At 41.5% G+C, this 17597-nt stretch overlaps 1 long non-coding RNA gene across 1 annotated transcript; it reads left to right on the forward strand.

Moving 5' to 3' along the window:
- Positions 1–1771: 1771 nt before the first annotated feature.
- LOC311036670 lies at positions 1772–8494 on the forward strand. The gene is made up of 4 exons (XR_014599876.1): positions 1772–1808; positions 1910–2147; positions 8122–8327; positions 8408–8494. It is a non-coding gene; the product is annotated as an uncharacterized lncRNA (long non-coding RNA).
- The last annotated feature ends 9103 nt before the right edge of the window (positions 8495–17597 follow it).

Here is a 17597-nt window from a genome sequence, read left to right on the forward strand (position 1 = left end):
GCTCGAAACCCCAAGGCTCCCAGATCAAATCCAGCAAGGACATTTCATTAAACTTTACCTTGCTCTTGTACCTTTATAGAATCATTCAGTATAGTGTGCAAGAAGACAGTTCTAGTATGGGCCATGGTAGCGCAGTGGTTAAGATATAGGGCTTGCAATCTGAAGATTCTTAATTCAAATCCAGTAATGACATTTCTTTAAGTTTTACCTGGCTCTTAAACTAGCATAAAAAAAGACAAGCATGCACACAGGGAATTGAACCCAGGTCTTTCATGTCACTGGCAGCAGCACTAACCAGTTGTCTATAAGTCAAGGCCCACTGATGGGTTTGTTATACATCTTATACTTATACCAAGCTCATGGATACAATTTCATTGGGGAGCCAGGTGTCAATCAACTATAATCAAGGTTCTGAGAGGGGGTGGGACTAAAAAAGGGAGGAAGAGGGACAGTCTGTGAGAGTGAGAGAAACAGGTCAAAACAGTGATCAATATTCTGGTAAATTCCAGGGTGAGGATATATCAGCGTGTGACCCTGTTAAAACAAGGTTAGTGTGTTTGCAGCTGGGTTTTCACTCAGTATTTGTACCACCACCAGCTGACATTAATACTACAAGGTTAACTAACTAACACACTAGCCTGGAGGAGAAGAGAGTGTGTTAGGCATTTCAACAGGTTTCTGAGTGAGTATGGATGCTATCTGAGTCTGAGAACTGTAATGACATGGACATGTATAGTTGAAGGACTATGTTTAGTAGTGTTGTGGTGTTTTGGATAGTGTGCTTCAAGGCCCTGCTACCAAAGCTGTTACAGTAGAGGTGCTCAGGACTTGTCACTTCATACCAGAGGATCTAGGTGCACACAGACAGACGGGTGGGGCACTGGGTTCTCCTGCACACAGACTGTCTGTGATGATAACACAGTGGTTCTCAACCTGTGGGTCGGGACCCCCACGGGGGTCCCCACATGATTTTTTTTTGAGGGGGGGGATTGTTTTTAGACGATTTGATTAGACAACCTCAGGTTTCCAATGGGACCTTGTCATGCTACCTTGTCGGGAAGGGGTGTAGCAACTCATAATGTAATAACGGCTCATAATGTAATAATGGTTCATAATGTAATAATTTAAATGTAATAAAAACTCATAATGTAATAATCATCTCATAATGTAATAAAAGAATTAGCGCATAACGTAATAACAGATTTTTCTATAATGTAATGTGGGAATCTAGGTGACTGGTGCACCCACTGCACCTGACCTGGTCATATGACCAGGAAGTATAAAAGCCAGCTCCTCCCAGTAGAGAGCCATTTGTCTCTGCTGTAGGCAGCATGGTTCATGCAGGGAGAAGGAGAACACATGGTAGGCCAAAAACTGAACCTTGTAGATCTGCTACTTTGTGCGACCCTTTTGTTTGTTGTAGCTCATGCTAATGTTTAGCTTATTGTTTGAGCACATGTTACTACTGGCTTTTGTTTGTTTGGTTGCCTATTTTCTGTTGAGCACATGGAGGCTTCCCATTCTCTTTAGCACTTTAATTTAGCCAACAGCATTGTGTTTTATTATCTTATTTTAATGCATTTATTTATTATTTCAGTTTTACAAATGAAGTGACCTCCTGGTGGTGTCTGTTCTATCTGCCCTACCTGGAGACACGGGTAAAGCAGTATACATTTTATGCATTGCCTCTTTGTGGATTTTAGTGTATTTTAGTTTGTAACATCACTGTCTTTTATACAGCAGCTCTGGTGTTGAGGTTGCCCCCTCGCCTTGGCCTTGCATTGTGTGCACCATTACTGCAACACAAAGTAGGTTTTAAGCTGTTTTGTTCTTTTAATGATTTGAATATAATGTTTTATAGTGTGATACTAGGGCTGGCAACTAATGCCTTTTGTTTGTCTCCTTAAAGGGACCACACCGGCCACTGTTTTCCACTGTTAATTTACTCTTTTTGTTTTGTTTGTTTGAGCCATCTAGCCAAGGTACACTGTAGGCATAGGTTTTAACATTTATCCATATTGGCATATTTTAACTGTTTCTCTGTTACAGTTTAATTCATGTAACCCTGTTCAAGGCCGGGTCCGCCCTGCTGCACACGGCTCTCCTCTCAGCTTGGGACTGCACTGGGGACCCCTTTGGTTTTATTGGTGTGTATTCATATAACCTGGCACTGCATGTTTTGTATTTGAGTTTTGTATTTATATTGCATAATTTCTTTGAGGCCTGTCCCCTTTTCTTTTCCCCTAGTTATTTTGGTATTCACTGTGTGCACCCGCCCTTCCTTATAATGTGAGAGGTAACTGTTAGATTGCCATTTTAATACTAAATACCTTGCCTTAAATACCTTAATTGTTGTCCTAGTTTGTAATAGACAGTGATGTGTTTTGTAATTTTATGGTAATAAAGTTGTTATATTTTTCCACAAACTGCCTCTAGTAAAATAATTGTTCCTGTTTAAGGGAAGTTGAACAGTATAAGGTTTAGGGGTTCCTCCTGCCTCCTCCACAAGCAGGAGGTGGCGTAGTCAGGCATATCACAGTGGTACTACTCAGTTACTACAGTAATAATGTGTTACATTATAAATCTCACGTGGCCGCTTATAATGTAATAAAAGTTCATAATGTAGTAATGTCTCATATTGTTGAGAAAAGTGAAGTGTTACATCATATTAATCATGGTCACCCCTGTCCGTCCGTGTGTCCGTCCGTGTGTCCGTCCGTCCGTGTGTCTGTTAGCCCGGCCGCTGCAAAACTGTGCAAACACACTCCCTGGATGCCAAACCCGAACATCTGCCCCAAAATTTTCAGATTGTCCTGTTATAGCGCCACCAGGAGGCCGATTTGTGCAAAACACATTTTTGGATATCACTCCTACAGATTTTGTCCAAACCTCATGCAAATCGGTACACAGTATCTATATAGTCATGTGATCAACACGGGTCTCTCTCGATTTTTTATATTCTATCCTGATTGGCTAAGATTGGCTTCCAAAGTTTGCAGGATTGGTTCGTTTTGAACAAAATGCCTCAAATCATGAATACAGTGTCCGATTGAAAGGCCTAAGAAGAAATAGACCCTTTTCACATTGGCCTATTATAGCGCCACCAGGAGGCCACAATAACCTCCCTGACCTGGCGGAGACCTGTGCCCCGAGGAGCACTTTTTCTGGTTACATTATGCAGTGTTATTACATTATGAGTGGCTACGCAAGATTCATAATGTAACACATTATTACATTATGGGCTCACGATTTTATTACATTATGAGCTCATTATTACATTATGAGCTTTTATTACATTTAGTTTATTACATTATGAGCTTTTATTACATTTAGTTTATTACATTATGAGCCGTTATTACATTATGAGTTGCTGTAGCAACTCATAATGTAATAACTGCTCATAATGTAATACATTTACAGTAATAAACCGGGCTAACGGTGCCAGAGATTAGCTGTTCACAGACAGACACACAGACGGACGGACGGACGGACAGGGGTAAAACATACTCTCTCGCCATGCCTTTCGGCCTGGCGAAGACAATAACGGCTCAAATTGTTGTTTCCTGGCAAGTATGATGGTCAGTATCATGGTCGGTATAATGTCAATATCATGTACGTATCATGGTCTGTAGAATGTCAGTTTCATGGTCAGTATCATGGTCAGTTTAATGTCAGTATCATGGTCGGTATCATGGCCGGTATCATGGCCGGTATCATGGTTAATTATGGTCAGTATCATATCAATATCATGGTCAGTATCATGGTGACCATGATACTGACCATGGTACTGACCATGATACTGGTACTGACCATGGTACTGATACTGACCATGATACTGACCATGGTATGGACCATGATACTGATACTGACCATGGTACTGATACTGACCATGGTACTGACAGAATCAGAAGGTAAACAAGTGGGTGAAATTCGTTTTTGTACAACACTCCCATCGCAACGTTAAATTCCGTAGAAAGAAGAGTGGGGAGAGAGAAAAAGAAGAGGGGTAGGGGGTTAAGTGGGAAGGAGATCAACAGAGAACAATAGAAGGCCAAAAACAAGTTATCTACATATTTACAAAGTACCTGAGATAAGAGACAAACTAAGGTGCCTGAGCATAGCAGCAATATATGTATACTGTGCATGATATACTTATAGACGCTAAGGTGCTTAGAGAGAAAAAGAGCGCAATAATGAAAAATCAAAAAAAGTTTGTGCATTATACATGGGGATTAAGGTGCAGGGTCAGTGCGTGTTCACCTAAGGGTGGACTGACCCTGGTATAATCCGCAAGTAGCTCCATGAAGGAGAGCAACAAAAAGTAATCTTTAGCATTTTGACTAAAGCTTTTGCCACAAAGAGTACATTTAAAACCCTTTCTCCTGTGTGTATCAACATGTGTTTTTTAAGATTAGCATTTTGACTAAAGCTTTTGTCACAAACTGTACACCTGAAGGTTTTTTTTTCCGCTGGTATGATTCCTCATAAGTCCAAGTCATTTTTCCTGGTATAATAATCCACAGGTGTGTGACCATAATTAACCATGATACTGGCCATGATACTGGTCATGATACCGACCATGATACTGACCATGGTACTGACCATGGTACTGATACTGACCATTTACAGTAATAAACCGGGCTAACGGTGCCAGAGATTAGCTGTTCACAGACAGACACACGGACGGACGGACGGACGGACAGGGGTAAAACATACTCTCTCGCCATGCCTTTCAACCTGGCGGAGACAATAACGGCTCAAATTGTTTTTTCCTGGCAAGTATGGTCAGTATCATGGTCGGTATAATGTCAATATCATGTACTTATCATGGTCTGTAGAATGTCAGTTTCATGGTCAGTATCATGGTCAGTATCATGGTCAGTTTAATGTCAGAATCATGGTCAGTATCATGGTCGGTATCATGGCCAGTATCATGGCCAGTATCATGGTTAATTATGGTCAGTATCATATCAATATCATGGTCAGTATCATGGTGACCATGAAACTGACCATGATACTGACCATGGTACTGACCATGATACTGACCATGGTATGGACCATGATACTGATACTGACCATGGTGCTGATACTGACCATGGTACTGACCATAATTAACCATGATACTGGCCATGATACTGGTCATGATACCGACCATGATACTGACCATGATACTGACCATGGTACTGATACTGACCATGGTACTGACCATGATACTGACCTTGATACTGACCATGATACTGATCATGGTACTGTGGTAAATATTGATACACATTTATGGACTTATAGAGCCAATCTGAACACACACACACACACAGAGACATGAGGCTGATATTGAGTGGTCTACAGCACATTCCAGAGAACACTAGATGTCCAGTTCAAAGGATGCTTCCCAGAGGGCATCTGACCTTAGCTGACCTCTAGGATCTTGGGGTGTTGCTCTTCTGCACAATGGACACACACACACACACACACACACACACACACACACACACACACACAGAGGAGATGTAGCACACACACCTAGCTCCGTGCACATCCAATGTATGCAAGTACACACACATGTGAAGTCTGCCTATAAATACTGTGTGGACAAAGAAACCGTCCCTTCTTGTCCCTTCCCTCCTTGCCCTTCTTCTTCTTGCTCTGTTCTGTTCCGGCCACACCATGTAGCAGCAAGGCTGACATGTGCTCTGGTGCTCTGTACTCTGTTTTGTCCAATAAATCGACTTGAGGAACATTACTGGTCTGGACCTTTCAACTTCTTCTATGCAACTTTTACTACATTTGGCGAACCAGCCAGGACGTGTAAATGGTTTGGTCTTTTTTAGACTACAGTGCTGGACACTGGAGTGTCTGTGACCGTTCCACACGAGAAGAACTTGAGAAGAGGAGTACAAGCTGTGATTTTCTTTTGGGAAGAACATTTTTTTGAAAGCTCATCCGGACCAGATGCAGACCATCTTCCTACACAGATGCACCAGAGGAGCAGGCTATGGAAAATTGACAAGACCTGATCTTCAACAGATCTACGATGGAACCTCACAGCATCAACCCCTGTGACGACATGGAAGAAAATAAGTAAAAAGAGGGTTACAGGAAAACTTCAGAGTAGTATGGACAGAGGACAGCAGCATGTTGGCTTGCTAGCTGCACAGACAGCTGCAGCAAGGATGCAACCAGGGAACAGCACTCAGCACTGAGGGGCACAGATGGCCCCCACCCATTCTTTGCCTATGCCACAGGATCCATCTCTGCTCCGTGTGACTGGACTTTGTGTTTGTGGACTGGATGGAAGGTTTAACATGTTTCAATGTTTGTCTGTCTTTTCAACAGGTTGTTTGTTGATGTTATATGTTTGTTGATATTTAGTTGACTAAATTGACATGAGGAGTATTAGAGGAAAGTTGACATGTGTAATAAAAAGAGTCAACGAGGTATTTGCCACGAATGTGAAGATTATTTGTTTTTATGGCCTAACCTCTGGCATTTTAACATTTCAATTGAGCGGGTCCGACAGAGGTTCGGAAGCTCTTGGCCTTGGAAAACAGAGATTTAAAGTACAAACAGATGTATTATCTTACATGTCCTAAATTTGAAGATTGGGGAGAGTTTTTACACACAAACCAGCAGATCTATTGTTCTGTAAGTGAGTGACGACGAAGCTGTATCAACTAGTGTTTTGTTGAATGTATGTTGGTTATATGTTTGTGATAATGGTGATTTAAACTGCGGAGTGTTTGGCTGCCGTTTTATTGCAGTGTTGTGAAGGATTATTTTTCACTCTCTGGTCTCTTGTATTAAATGTGGAGTTTTTTATTTTTGTTGTTGAGTACATATGGACATGGTGACTAGAAAGGGTAGAAAGTCCCTAGAGAGCACATGGTTCATTGTGATGTTGTGAATATGTTTAACATTTTTTCCCAGAGTTTAAGGAACAGAGAGACCTGCACACTGATTGGAAGGGGAATGCATTTCGATGCGACGTGAGCATCCTATGTATTTTCTGTGAATAAGATTTTCTGAGTTGTTTTCTTTTTAAGCTTGTTTTATTGGGAAATAAGTTCCAGTGTTGCCGGTTATCGTCAGACGAGCGTCATGTGATCCATGGCTACGCAGTGATCGTAAGCCGACACGTTTCTAAATACTGATATTCTTGCATGATTTGTGAAACAGTTTGTCTAGTTTTATTTTGAAATTGAATGTGAATCACCTTATGACAATACTGTGTAATCTTAATGCCTGTTTTATGTTGGTCTGATTGTGTCACAGTACTTTGTCTATCAAGGGGGGCCAATGAGATGTTGTGATGTGATGAGTTCTGTCTTTTTGAGGAGTATGTTTTTGAAGTATGGTTTTCTTACTTGTGTTTGATTTTCTTCATTGTACCCTTGTTTACGAAGGACCTTTTGGGCCCTCCGTAGGGGGGAATGTGGTAAATATTGATACACATTTATGGCTTATAGAGCCAATCTGAACACACACACACACAGAGACATGAGGCTGATATTGAGTGGTCTACAGCACATTCCAGAGAACACTAGATGTCCAGTTCAAAGGATGCTTCCCAGAGGGCATCTGACCTTAGCTGACCTCTAGGATCTTGGGGTGTTGCTCTTCTGCACAATGGACACACACACACACACACACACACACACACACACACACATACACAAACAAGAGGATGTAACACACATACCTACGTGCACACTGAAGTACATCCATACATGCACACACACACATAGGATACACACTGTTTAGACATCTGGTTCAGAGCACACACACCACATGCACAAACCTATAGGAACAGCATGCATGTGCATAGACACTGGGTATAAATATCCACTCTGAGCTGAGTTCTCTCTCTTTTCCTGCTGAAAGCTGCCATGACCTGTCCTGTGTAACCATGTAAGTAATTATCTTCTCTCCTTAATAAAATCAACTGAGGAGAAGAAATGCCTTGACTCCTTAATTCTCCTTAAACAAGGGCAAATAGCCCCACAGATTAATGCATTTGACCACAGTACTGACCTTGGTACTGACCATGAGACCATTATACTGACCATGATACTGACCATGATAATGATACTGACCATTTGTGGTATTGCTCTATGACCATACTAGCGGCCAGGCATCAGTGAATCAGGCACGGAAGCAGCTATTCACCTAGAAGAGCAGAACAATTGATGGACTCCCCCCAACACGAGCTGCACTGATTCAACATACTAAGAGGGCAGCCTACCAAGCTGGCCACTGCTGGGGACAGGCGATGGTTGCAGCCCCTGAACTCCCATCCCCAGGTGAATGGGGGTGGAAGAGGAAGGAGACAGGTGAATGCAAATAATTTAATCCACTTCTTTACACTTGTAAACCTGTGATCTGACAATAAATCTGATTCTAATTTTGACAGGAGGATGGGAAGTGCACTGGACCACACAGAAGCGAGCCTGGCCTGTCGGGAACTCTTCCGCTGTGGTTGGAAAAAGGGATGCAGTGGACAATGCAGATGTGTTAAGGCAGCACTTCAGTGTACTACCCTTTGCTACTGTGGTGGACTGTGCAACTAACATTGTGTAGATTATCTGGCTTTATTGAATAGACCCCTTAACAGACGACGTCACACTGCTAAGAACCATTATGTGCGGAACCAGTATGTGCGCAATGAAACCCATTCTATCAGGTCTCGCTAGGACGCACCTCACTAGCCAACACACAAGAGGGGGTTGGGGTGTGCTGAAAGCAGCGCACCCCAAAACAACAGGTTGAGAATTGATTGCGTGAAACATTCACCTGTGCGTCCAGTCTCAATGTTGGTAAACAAATAATTGGTCTATATGCCATTAGGCTATGACTCATGAGTACTCTGTCTTTGTTGTGTCTTATAGTCCATTTAAAATAATTATGCAATACTACTACTAATAAAAGAGTGAAAACAGTGAAGTACTGCATTCTTGACTCTCACGTGTCAGTTTGAAAACATGTAGGCTACTGTACTACATCATTACATATTTTGAGGGGTTTACAATTATCTAATTAACTGAATGCCAGATATATGTAGTTAGGTAGTAGCATGTTGTAAATAGTACCACTGTATTCCTCATCCTTGAAAATGTAGGATTAGTCACCAGAATCAAGATCCTAGGTGGTTGGCCTAGACCGTGGCGTCGCGGTCTAGGCACCCTGGTTGAAAATCCTTAATAGCAGTGTGCCGCGGGTTCGCGTCCCGTTCCCGTCGGCCTTTCCTGCATGTCTTCCCCCCATCTCTCTCCCCATTCTTCCTGTCAGACTACTTTCCCTGTCCCTCTTCAATGAAAAATAATAAAAAAACTACCAAAAACAAATCTTTAAAAAAAAAAAAAAAAAAAGATCCTAGGTGGTCTAGCACCTGAGTTATTGGTAAAATGACAGCAGGTGGCGGCCATTTTGGGAAATGGCTGCCATAGTTACCACAGGACAAAACTGCGATGGCCCTATAGCCAAAAATGTTCCTTATGGCATGCCCTAACGGTGTGCCAAATGTCATGCTTTTATCGTAAAGTGTACGATTTTTGCTCGAAACGGCCGGACTAATATTGTGTTGAGTTTATACGGTTAGCTTGGTTTGTTATCGGTTCATGAAATACAGATTGAAAAGTATTATAAAAAAATGACAAACATCACTGAGTGTTAATTAGGTGTGTAAGCCTATTAGTGATCTGTTTAATGTTTTGTTTCAAATACACTTTCTTTTCTCTTTTTATCCCACGATTTTTGTATCCCATTTTTTTCACCCAGTGCCAATTGACTAAGCTGTAATCCTGGGCACTACTCTCCCTCTGCCAGCCTGGGGGAGAGCCCCGAACTGAGCTCACTGACCATGATTCTGAGCTCAAGTAGAACTGCTATTAAAAAAATATATGTATTGAATATGTATATTCTTTTAAAGCAAACATTTGTAACTCAAATCTTTGCTTCTAGGCGGGGGTCCCTGGAACAACATGGTCTCCCCTACGTCCGTGTTCAAATACATATCACTTTGGGGGTCCTTGACATGAAAAAGTTTGAGAACCACTGATATAGCATCATTTTTTAAAACAATTTGTAGACTCCCTCAGAAGCAAAGATTTGAGTTACAAATGTTCACTTAAAAATATATAAATATATATTCAACAATTTGCACATATTTTCACGACAAAGATAGCATATCTACAAGCGCATAGCCAGCCAAGGATATGAAGACTGACAGATGAATTCCCCCAATCACATGACACCCCTCTACTACTTGCCCCGCCCGTTCTCTGTCTCTGCCACATTCTCTGCTGTGAATCCCTATTCCCACAGAACCAACCTGGCAACCTGCACTGCAGCTGCACTGCAGGAGAGATCACTGAGAGCGACAGAGTCACAGAGCCCAAACAAATTAATACTAATCTAAATACATATGGAATCCACACAAGACAGCACACACACCTTGCCCATCATCTCAGTCTTGCCAGAGGGCTAAGCGTTCCTTTCTGATAACATTGGTGAGTTGCTACAAACTTTTGTTAGCTACTTTAGCAGCTAAGCAGGTGTTTTGTAGTGATACAAGGACAGGACCATTGCTAAAAATGCATTGCTTGATTTGTTTACCTCTTGTTCAGCATAAGGTATATTGAAGGACTTTGAATGAAAGAAATGTATTTCTGCAACAAAGGAATGTGGTGCTATGGATAATAAGAACAAACTAAACCAGAGTTGAGTTTGCTACTCTTTCTGTAAAGTGTGTTGAAAATGAAAGGTTTGAATTGTACATAGCAAAGGAAGGTATTTGATATGACTGTATTTCATACATTATGGTTAAAAAACACGTCATTATTTCATGTCATTATAAGCCCTTGAAAAAGGTTAAAAACAGTGTTTCATGAGTTAAAAACAACTGCTAAAAAATCATCACTTATTAGAATAAGTGATGATGTCGAAGTCATCTGCCTTAATTCATTGTAAAGTAATTACAGTAATGCTGACTGATCGTCAAAGCCATGTTAAAAAGCACTTTCAGTACAGTTTGAATGTTCTATTATTTACATTTGGAGCTTAAGTGAGCTAGTGTTATGATAGCCACCTGTTGTTCTTGCACAACGTATGGGAAACTAACAGAGTATTTTATTTGTTTTTGTACTGTCTTGCCAGTTCTTACGTTGATCTTTGGATCGTAATCAATTCATGATCAGTTCAAGTCTTATATCTTTCGGTGGGGACCGCTACACACAACTTGATGAAATTGTCTGAAAATTCCAATGCACTGCATGATTCTTTGATGCCTCTTATTCCACATGATGAACAAGAAAGGCAAAATGATTGGTTCTCAAAGGTCAATAAATATAAAGATGGATTCATTAAAGATGTTGATGCCTGGTTCTCAGTAGCCAGAGGACCCCCAAGCCAACCTCAGCTAGAGGCTCATGACAGGCCTACTGAAAGGCCCCAGCAGCAGAAGTAAAAGTAAAGCAAGTAAAAGTCTGGAATTCAAAATGTACTCGAGTTAAAAGTACAGAAGTATTGGCATCAAAATGTACTTAAAGTACCAAAAGTAAAAGTACTCATTTTGCAGAAATGTCCCATTTCAAGTTTTCAAAATGTATAAAAATCTTTTGAAAATAGCAGATCTACAAGCTCACAATGTGTCGCATCGCGATGCATTATGAGCTTGTAGATCGGCTATAACTATTTTCAAAAGATTTGTATGCATTTGAAAACTTGAAAAGGGACATTCTGCATGAATACTTTTACTTTTGGTACTTTAAGTACATATACTTTGGTACTTTATGCCATTACTTTTTTACTTTTACTCAAGTCAATTTAGAATTCTGGTTTTACTTACGTATTTCTATATTGCAGTATTGATTGTTTTACTTAAGTAAAACATTTGAGTACTTTTTCCACTACTGGTCTATCAGGGGCGTCAATTGGGTATAGCAAGGTATGGCATTATTTTCAATCATACATGCAAGCATTAAAAGGATATGCTGCTTGCTATTTTCCAAATGGAATAGTTACAAGACATGTGCTTCATAAAATAAAATCATGAATGTGATCTATGTCTACAGCATTGATTATTATGTTATTAAATTACTGTAAAATAACTACAAATTCAAATTAGAACAAAATGATGGCTTTCCCTATGGTATATACCCAAATGGTATATTCCCCGGTTCAGTAGGTCAGCACAGGTGCAATGCATTATTGTTAAGATTTTTTTCTAGTCAGTGGCAGACAGTTGTACCACTGTTTGACTAATCATGCCTGTTTCATTAAGTTCATCTTAAGGTATAACAGCACTAGTCTTTCTTTCCAAAATTTGGGGTTCCTCCCTGGGGGAGACTAGGGTTGGATCTGGACGTCGTGGCTGCACGTCATTGAGCTGGACGTCTAACGATGACACACGAAAGAAGAGGATGCCTGAGTATCACTTCTGTTTGTAATCTATGTAATATCTGTTTGTTTATCTTTGTAATATATGTTTCATTTTGTTGATTTGCAGTGACCTTTGGAGTTGCATCATGGCGAGGTAACTACACAATCCAAACCGCACACACACACACAGGCACACCGGAAAAAGTGGAGTGGATTCCTGGAGCTACCCCCCCCCCTCCTCTCACACAAACACGGTATACAGCTGGTTGCCTCAATCATTCGTTCGCCACCACGGTAAAGGTCGTGGGGCATTTTTATTTTGTCTTTATTTCATTTTGGTTAACCAAGGTTTCAATACATTTGTGAATAACCTGTTTTGAAGGAACAGTGGGTTGTGAATAGTGACTCTCTGTGAACTGACACTAAACTGCGTGGTATTGGACAAACTGTGGACTGGATTGGGGATTATTTTACAATACAAAGTCAAACTGAGGTTTTTTGTGTCTGTGTATTTCATTCATTCTGTTGTTTATTGAGTTGAAGGTATTCTTTTGTGGGTAATCAATCCCTGGTTTCAGGTTTTAAGGTTCATTTGGTTCTACTAATTGTGCATTTAAATCCTGTGTAAGGTTGGCTTTTAAAAAAGTGTTTTTTTTTGTCCAGACTGGACTAAATTCGTGTTAGGCTTTGGCCTAACTGGCACCCCAAACAGTAATATCAAAGCTAAACCGTTACATAAAAAGTGGCACCCCAGATGTTTAAAAGGACCTCAATCTCAAGCAAAAACAACTGAGTTCACAGGTGCAAAACCGGATCATTTTCAACAAACAAAGGAACAAACAAGCAAAACTGTGCAAACAAGCTCAGTGGGAAATAACAATTTTATTTATTCAAACGCAATCAAAAAGGGAACATTTGCAATTTCAAAATGGAAAAGTTTGATGGAAACTTGTGGGTCTTTGATGAAATAGAAACTCAGCACCCGTGTTGGTGTCAAACCCACCACCCTCAAACAAATCATCACCACCACCACCACCCTCAAACAATGTCAACTCAAGCTAACCAGCCTCAAATACATGAACCGGATGGAAATTCACCTGCAGTAAGTGAAATAAATCAGATCAATGAACCGGATGGAAATTCACCTGCAATAAGTGAAATAAATCAGATCAATGAACCGGATGGACATTCAACTGCAATGAGTGAGCATGAACTGGAAATTGAAACGCCATACTGAAGTTCTGAGGGTTGTAAATACTGCTCTGCCCCTATTGTACACAATTTGGAACACACTCAATCATCAGTAGCAACATGCTTGAAAAATCTGGAGACCATGAATACAGAAATATTAACAATATTAACACTACTTCAGTGGCTGGAACTGCTGTTCAAACCACACTACAAACCAGTTCTCCTGTCATACCACCTACTGCACCATCTGGTAAGGCGCATCAACATCTGCAGTCCACGCTACGCACTGGTGGAGGTACACGTCGGGAGAACGTACAAGGTGACCTGCGAGGAGGATTTATGGGCAAATCTCCCATTAAACTCCAATTAACCACCTTTGGACAGCGTGAGGACACCTCAGATCTATTGCGTTATTTGGAAAAGTGCCGTGACTTTCTCGCCATGCAGCCCCTGTTGGATGAGGAACTCATTGTGACACTCAGGAATGTGTTGCATGGCACTGCCAGAGACTAGTGGGATGTAGTAGGCCAGGAGACCAACACCTGGGCGTGTTGGTCTATGAGGACGAATTGGCTGAGAGTTCGAACCCGAGTACAGGGTGAAGACGAAAGCCTTAGACATTTTGCCTATATGTACAGGTCTCTGTGCCAACGTTGGCAGCCTCAGCACAAGCAAGCTGCGAAGCAGTGGAGTGAACACGGTGGATTGCGTTGGTTCGACTTGGACAACAGCTGGCAAAAGACAGGGAAAATCGGCGTGTTTATGACCAGAGAGTACAGACAACAACACCAAAAACAAGACAGAATAATGCTGTAAAAGTCACAGTCACTGTGAATACAACCACTTCTTCCAAAGCTCCAGCACCGTTCTGTTGGCGTTGCAAGGGCACACATGCTCCTGCTACACGTCCCCTTGCGGATGATGGAAAGAAAAGTAAGGGATATCAGTCTTTTTCAGGACAAGGTCCCCAGGCTGGTGCCAACACGGTAACTTCTGTGCAATTATTTTCCCTGAAGCTTTCCGCATCTCACCCACTTAAACAAACCTCAAAGCAGCCATCACTCCAATTGATGGTGCCCGTAGCGATAGGACATTGGAAAGGGAGAGCGATTGTGGACACTGGCTCCTCCTTCACACTGCTTAATCGGGGCCTATGGACAGCAATGAAGGAAAGGGGAAAAGGTGACATGACTCCTTGGACTAAGGGTCCCATATACTTGGCCGATGGAGAGCAGAAAACACCAGTGGGTCAGAGTGAAGTGAAGTACAACTTACATGGCAACTTACAATGGACTCAAGCCACTGCTGTAGGTGTTAGCTTTCGCTAGCAGAAGCCTAAACAAAGCGGAGAGAAATTACTCAACCAGCGAACTGGAGTGCCTAGCTGTTGTGTGGTCCGGAAATAATAAAAACTTCCGACTTTATTATTTTTTTCTAGATAAACTTTATTTTGACGCGCTATTCCTCCCACAGTTTGGGCCTGACAGACTGCAGTATGCTTATGCAGACTGCCTATCACATAATCACCTCTGTGTCCTGTACAGGCCACCATCGGAGGCCGGTCTCTTTGATGTGGGACCTGAGACGAGGGCGTGGCTGCACGTCATTGAGCTGGACATCTGATGATGACACACGAAAGAAGGAAAACGCCTGAGTATCACTTCAGTTTTTAATATATTGTAATATATGTATTATCTGTTTGTTTATGTTTTTAATATATGTTTCATTTTGTCTCTCTGTTGATTTTCAGTGACCTTTCGAGTTACATCATGGCAAGGTAACGACACAATCCAAACCCCTACCAAAGTGTGTATGTGTGCGCGATTTAGTGTTGACTATAGTAGACTATAGATCTTCCGGGTTTCTTCTTCTTTCTTTCAAGATAAAGTTTATTTTGCCGCGCTACTACTCCCACAGTTTGGGCCTGACAGACTGCACAGTATGCTTATGCAGACTGCCTATCACATCATCACCTCTGTGTCCTGTACAGGCCACCATCGGAGGCCGGTCTCTTTGATGTGGGACCTGAGACGAGGGCGTGGCTGCACGTCATTGAGCTGGACATCTGATGATGACACACGAAAGAAGGAAAACGCCTGAGTATCACTTCAGTTTTTAATATATTGTAATATATGTATTATCTGTTTGTTTATGTTTTTAATATATGTTTCATTTTGTCTCTCTGTTGATTTTCAGTGACCTTTCGAGTTACATCATGGCAAGGTAACGACACAATCCAAACCCCTACCAAAGTGTGTATGTGTGCGCGATTTAGTGTTGACTATAGTAGACTATAGATCTTCCGGGTTTCTTCTTCTTTCTTTCAAGATAAAGTTTATTTTGCCGCGCTACTACTCCCACAGTTTGGGCCTGACAGACTGCACAGTATGCTTATGCAGACTGCCTATCACATAATCACCTCTGTGTCCTGTACAGGCCACCATCGGAGGCCGGTCTCTTTGATGTGGGACCTGAGACGAGGGCGTGGCTGCACGTCATTGAGCTGGACATCTGATGATGACACACGAAAGAAGGAAAACGCCTGAGTATCACTTCAGTTTTTAATATATTGTAATATATGTATTATCTGTTTGTTTATGTTTTTAATATATGTTTCATTTTGTCTCTCTGTTGATTTTCAGTGACCTTTCGAGTTGCATCATGGCAAGGTAACGACACAATCCAAACCCCTACCAAAGTGTGTATGTGTGCGCGATTTAGTGTTGACTATAGTAGACTATAGATCTTCCGGGTTTCTTCTTCTTTCTTTCAAGATAAAGTTTATTTTGCCGCGCTACTACTCCCACAGTTTGGGCCTGACAGACTGCACAGTATGCTTATGCAGACTGCCTATCACATAATCACCTCTGTGTCCTGTACAGGCCACCATCGGAGGCCGGTCTCTTTGATGTGGGACCTGAGACGAGGGCGTGGCTGCACGTCATTGAGCTGGACATCTGATGATGACACACGAAAGAAGGAAGATGCCTGAGTATCACTTCTGTTTTTAATATATGTATTATCTGTTTGTTTATGTTTTTAGACTATAGTAATCTTCCGACTTTCTTATTCTTTCTTTCAAGATAAAGTTTATTTTGCTGCGCTACTACTCCTACAGTTTGGGCCTGACAGACTGCACAGCATGCTTATGCAGACTGCCTATCACATAATCACCTCTGTGTCCTGTACAGACCATGTGGGACCTGAGACGAGGGAGTGGCTGCACGTCATTGAGCTGGACATCTGATGATGATACACGCAAGAAGGAAGACGCCTAAGTATCACTTCTGCTTTTAATATATTGTAATATATGTATTATCTGTTTGTTTATGTTTGTAATATGTTTAATTTTGTCTCGCTGTTGATTTGCAGTGACCTTCAGATTAATCAAACTGTGTGATGAAGCAAGGGAAAGTCATTCATCATTGGTGGTTTTGCCATTACCTGAGGAGGAAATTGCAAGGCAAAATTCATGGTTTCAACCAAAAATGTATATTCTGGAAGGTTTTGTACAGGATGTACACCTGTGGCTATCAGAGGTGAAACAGCAAATGCATGTCATTATTCAGAAGGAACTACCAATACATGTCACTGTTGAAAAGGAGCCACAAACACCGGTCACTGCTGAAAGTGAAATGTGGAGTGCTGTACATTCGGATGACATTGGACCCCATGACAGTATATCAAATGTATCAAAATCCACACACAAATCCACTCCATCAAAATTATCTTCAACTTCATCTGCTCATCATAGCTCAGGCTGAAAAGGCTGCTCTCATGGAACAGGTGGCTGGCTTACACAAAAATATGAAATTGAAGCATAACAGGAACAACTCAGAATGCAAAAGGAGCAACTGGAAATGGAGACTCAGCTGGAAGCAGCAAATGCAAAGGCCCATGTACTGGAAACCATGGGCCAAGGAACTCATTAAGAGTGTCAAGTGGGACAAACTCAAAGAAAGGAGCTGCTGCTCCAAAGGAAACAACCCCATTCAACCCAAATGCAAATACATACCTACCTACCTAAAAAGGAA

This window comes from Gymnoscopelus microlampas, assembly GCF_963454915.1.
Source record: "Gymnoscopelus microlampas genome assembly, chromosome: 20".
In the NCBI taxonomy this organism is placed as follows: domain Eukaryota; kingdom Metazoa; phylum Chordata; class Actinopteri; order Myctophiformes; family Myctophidae; genus Gymnoscopelus; species Gymnoscopelus microlampas.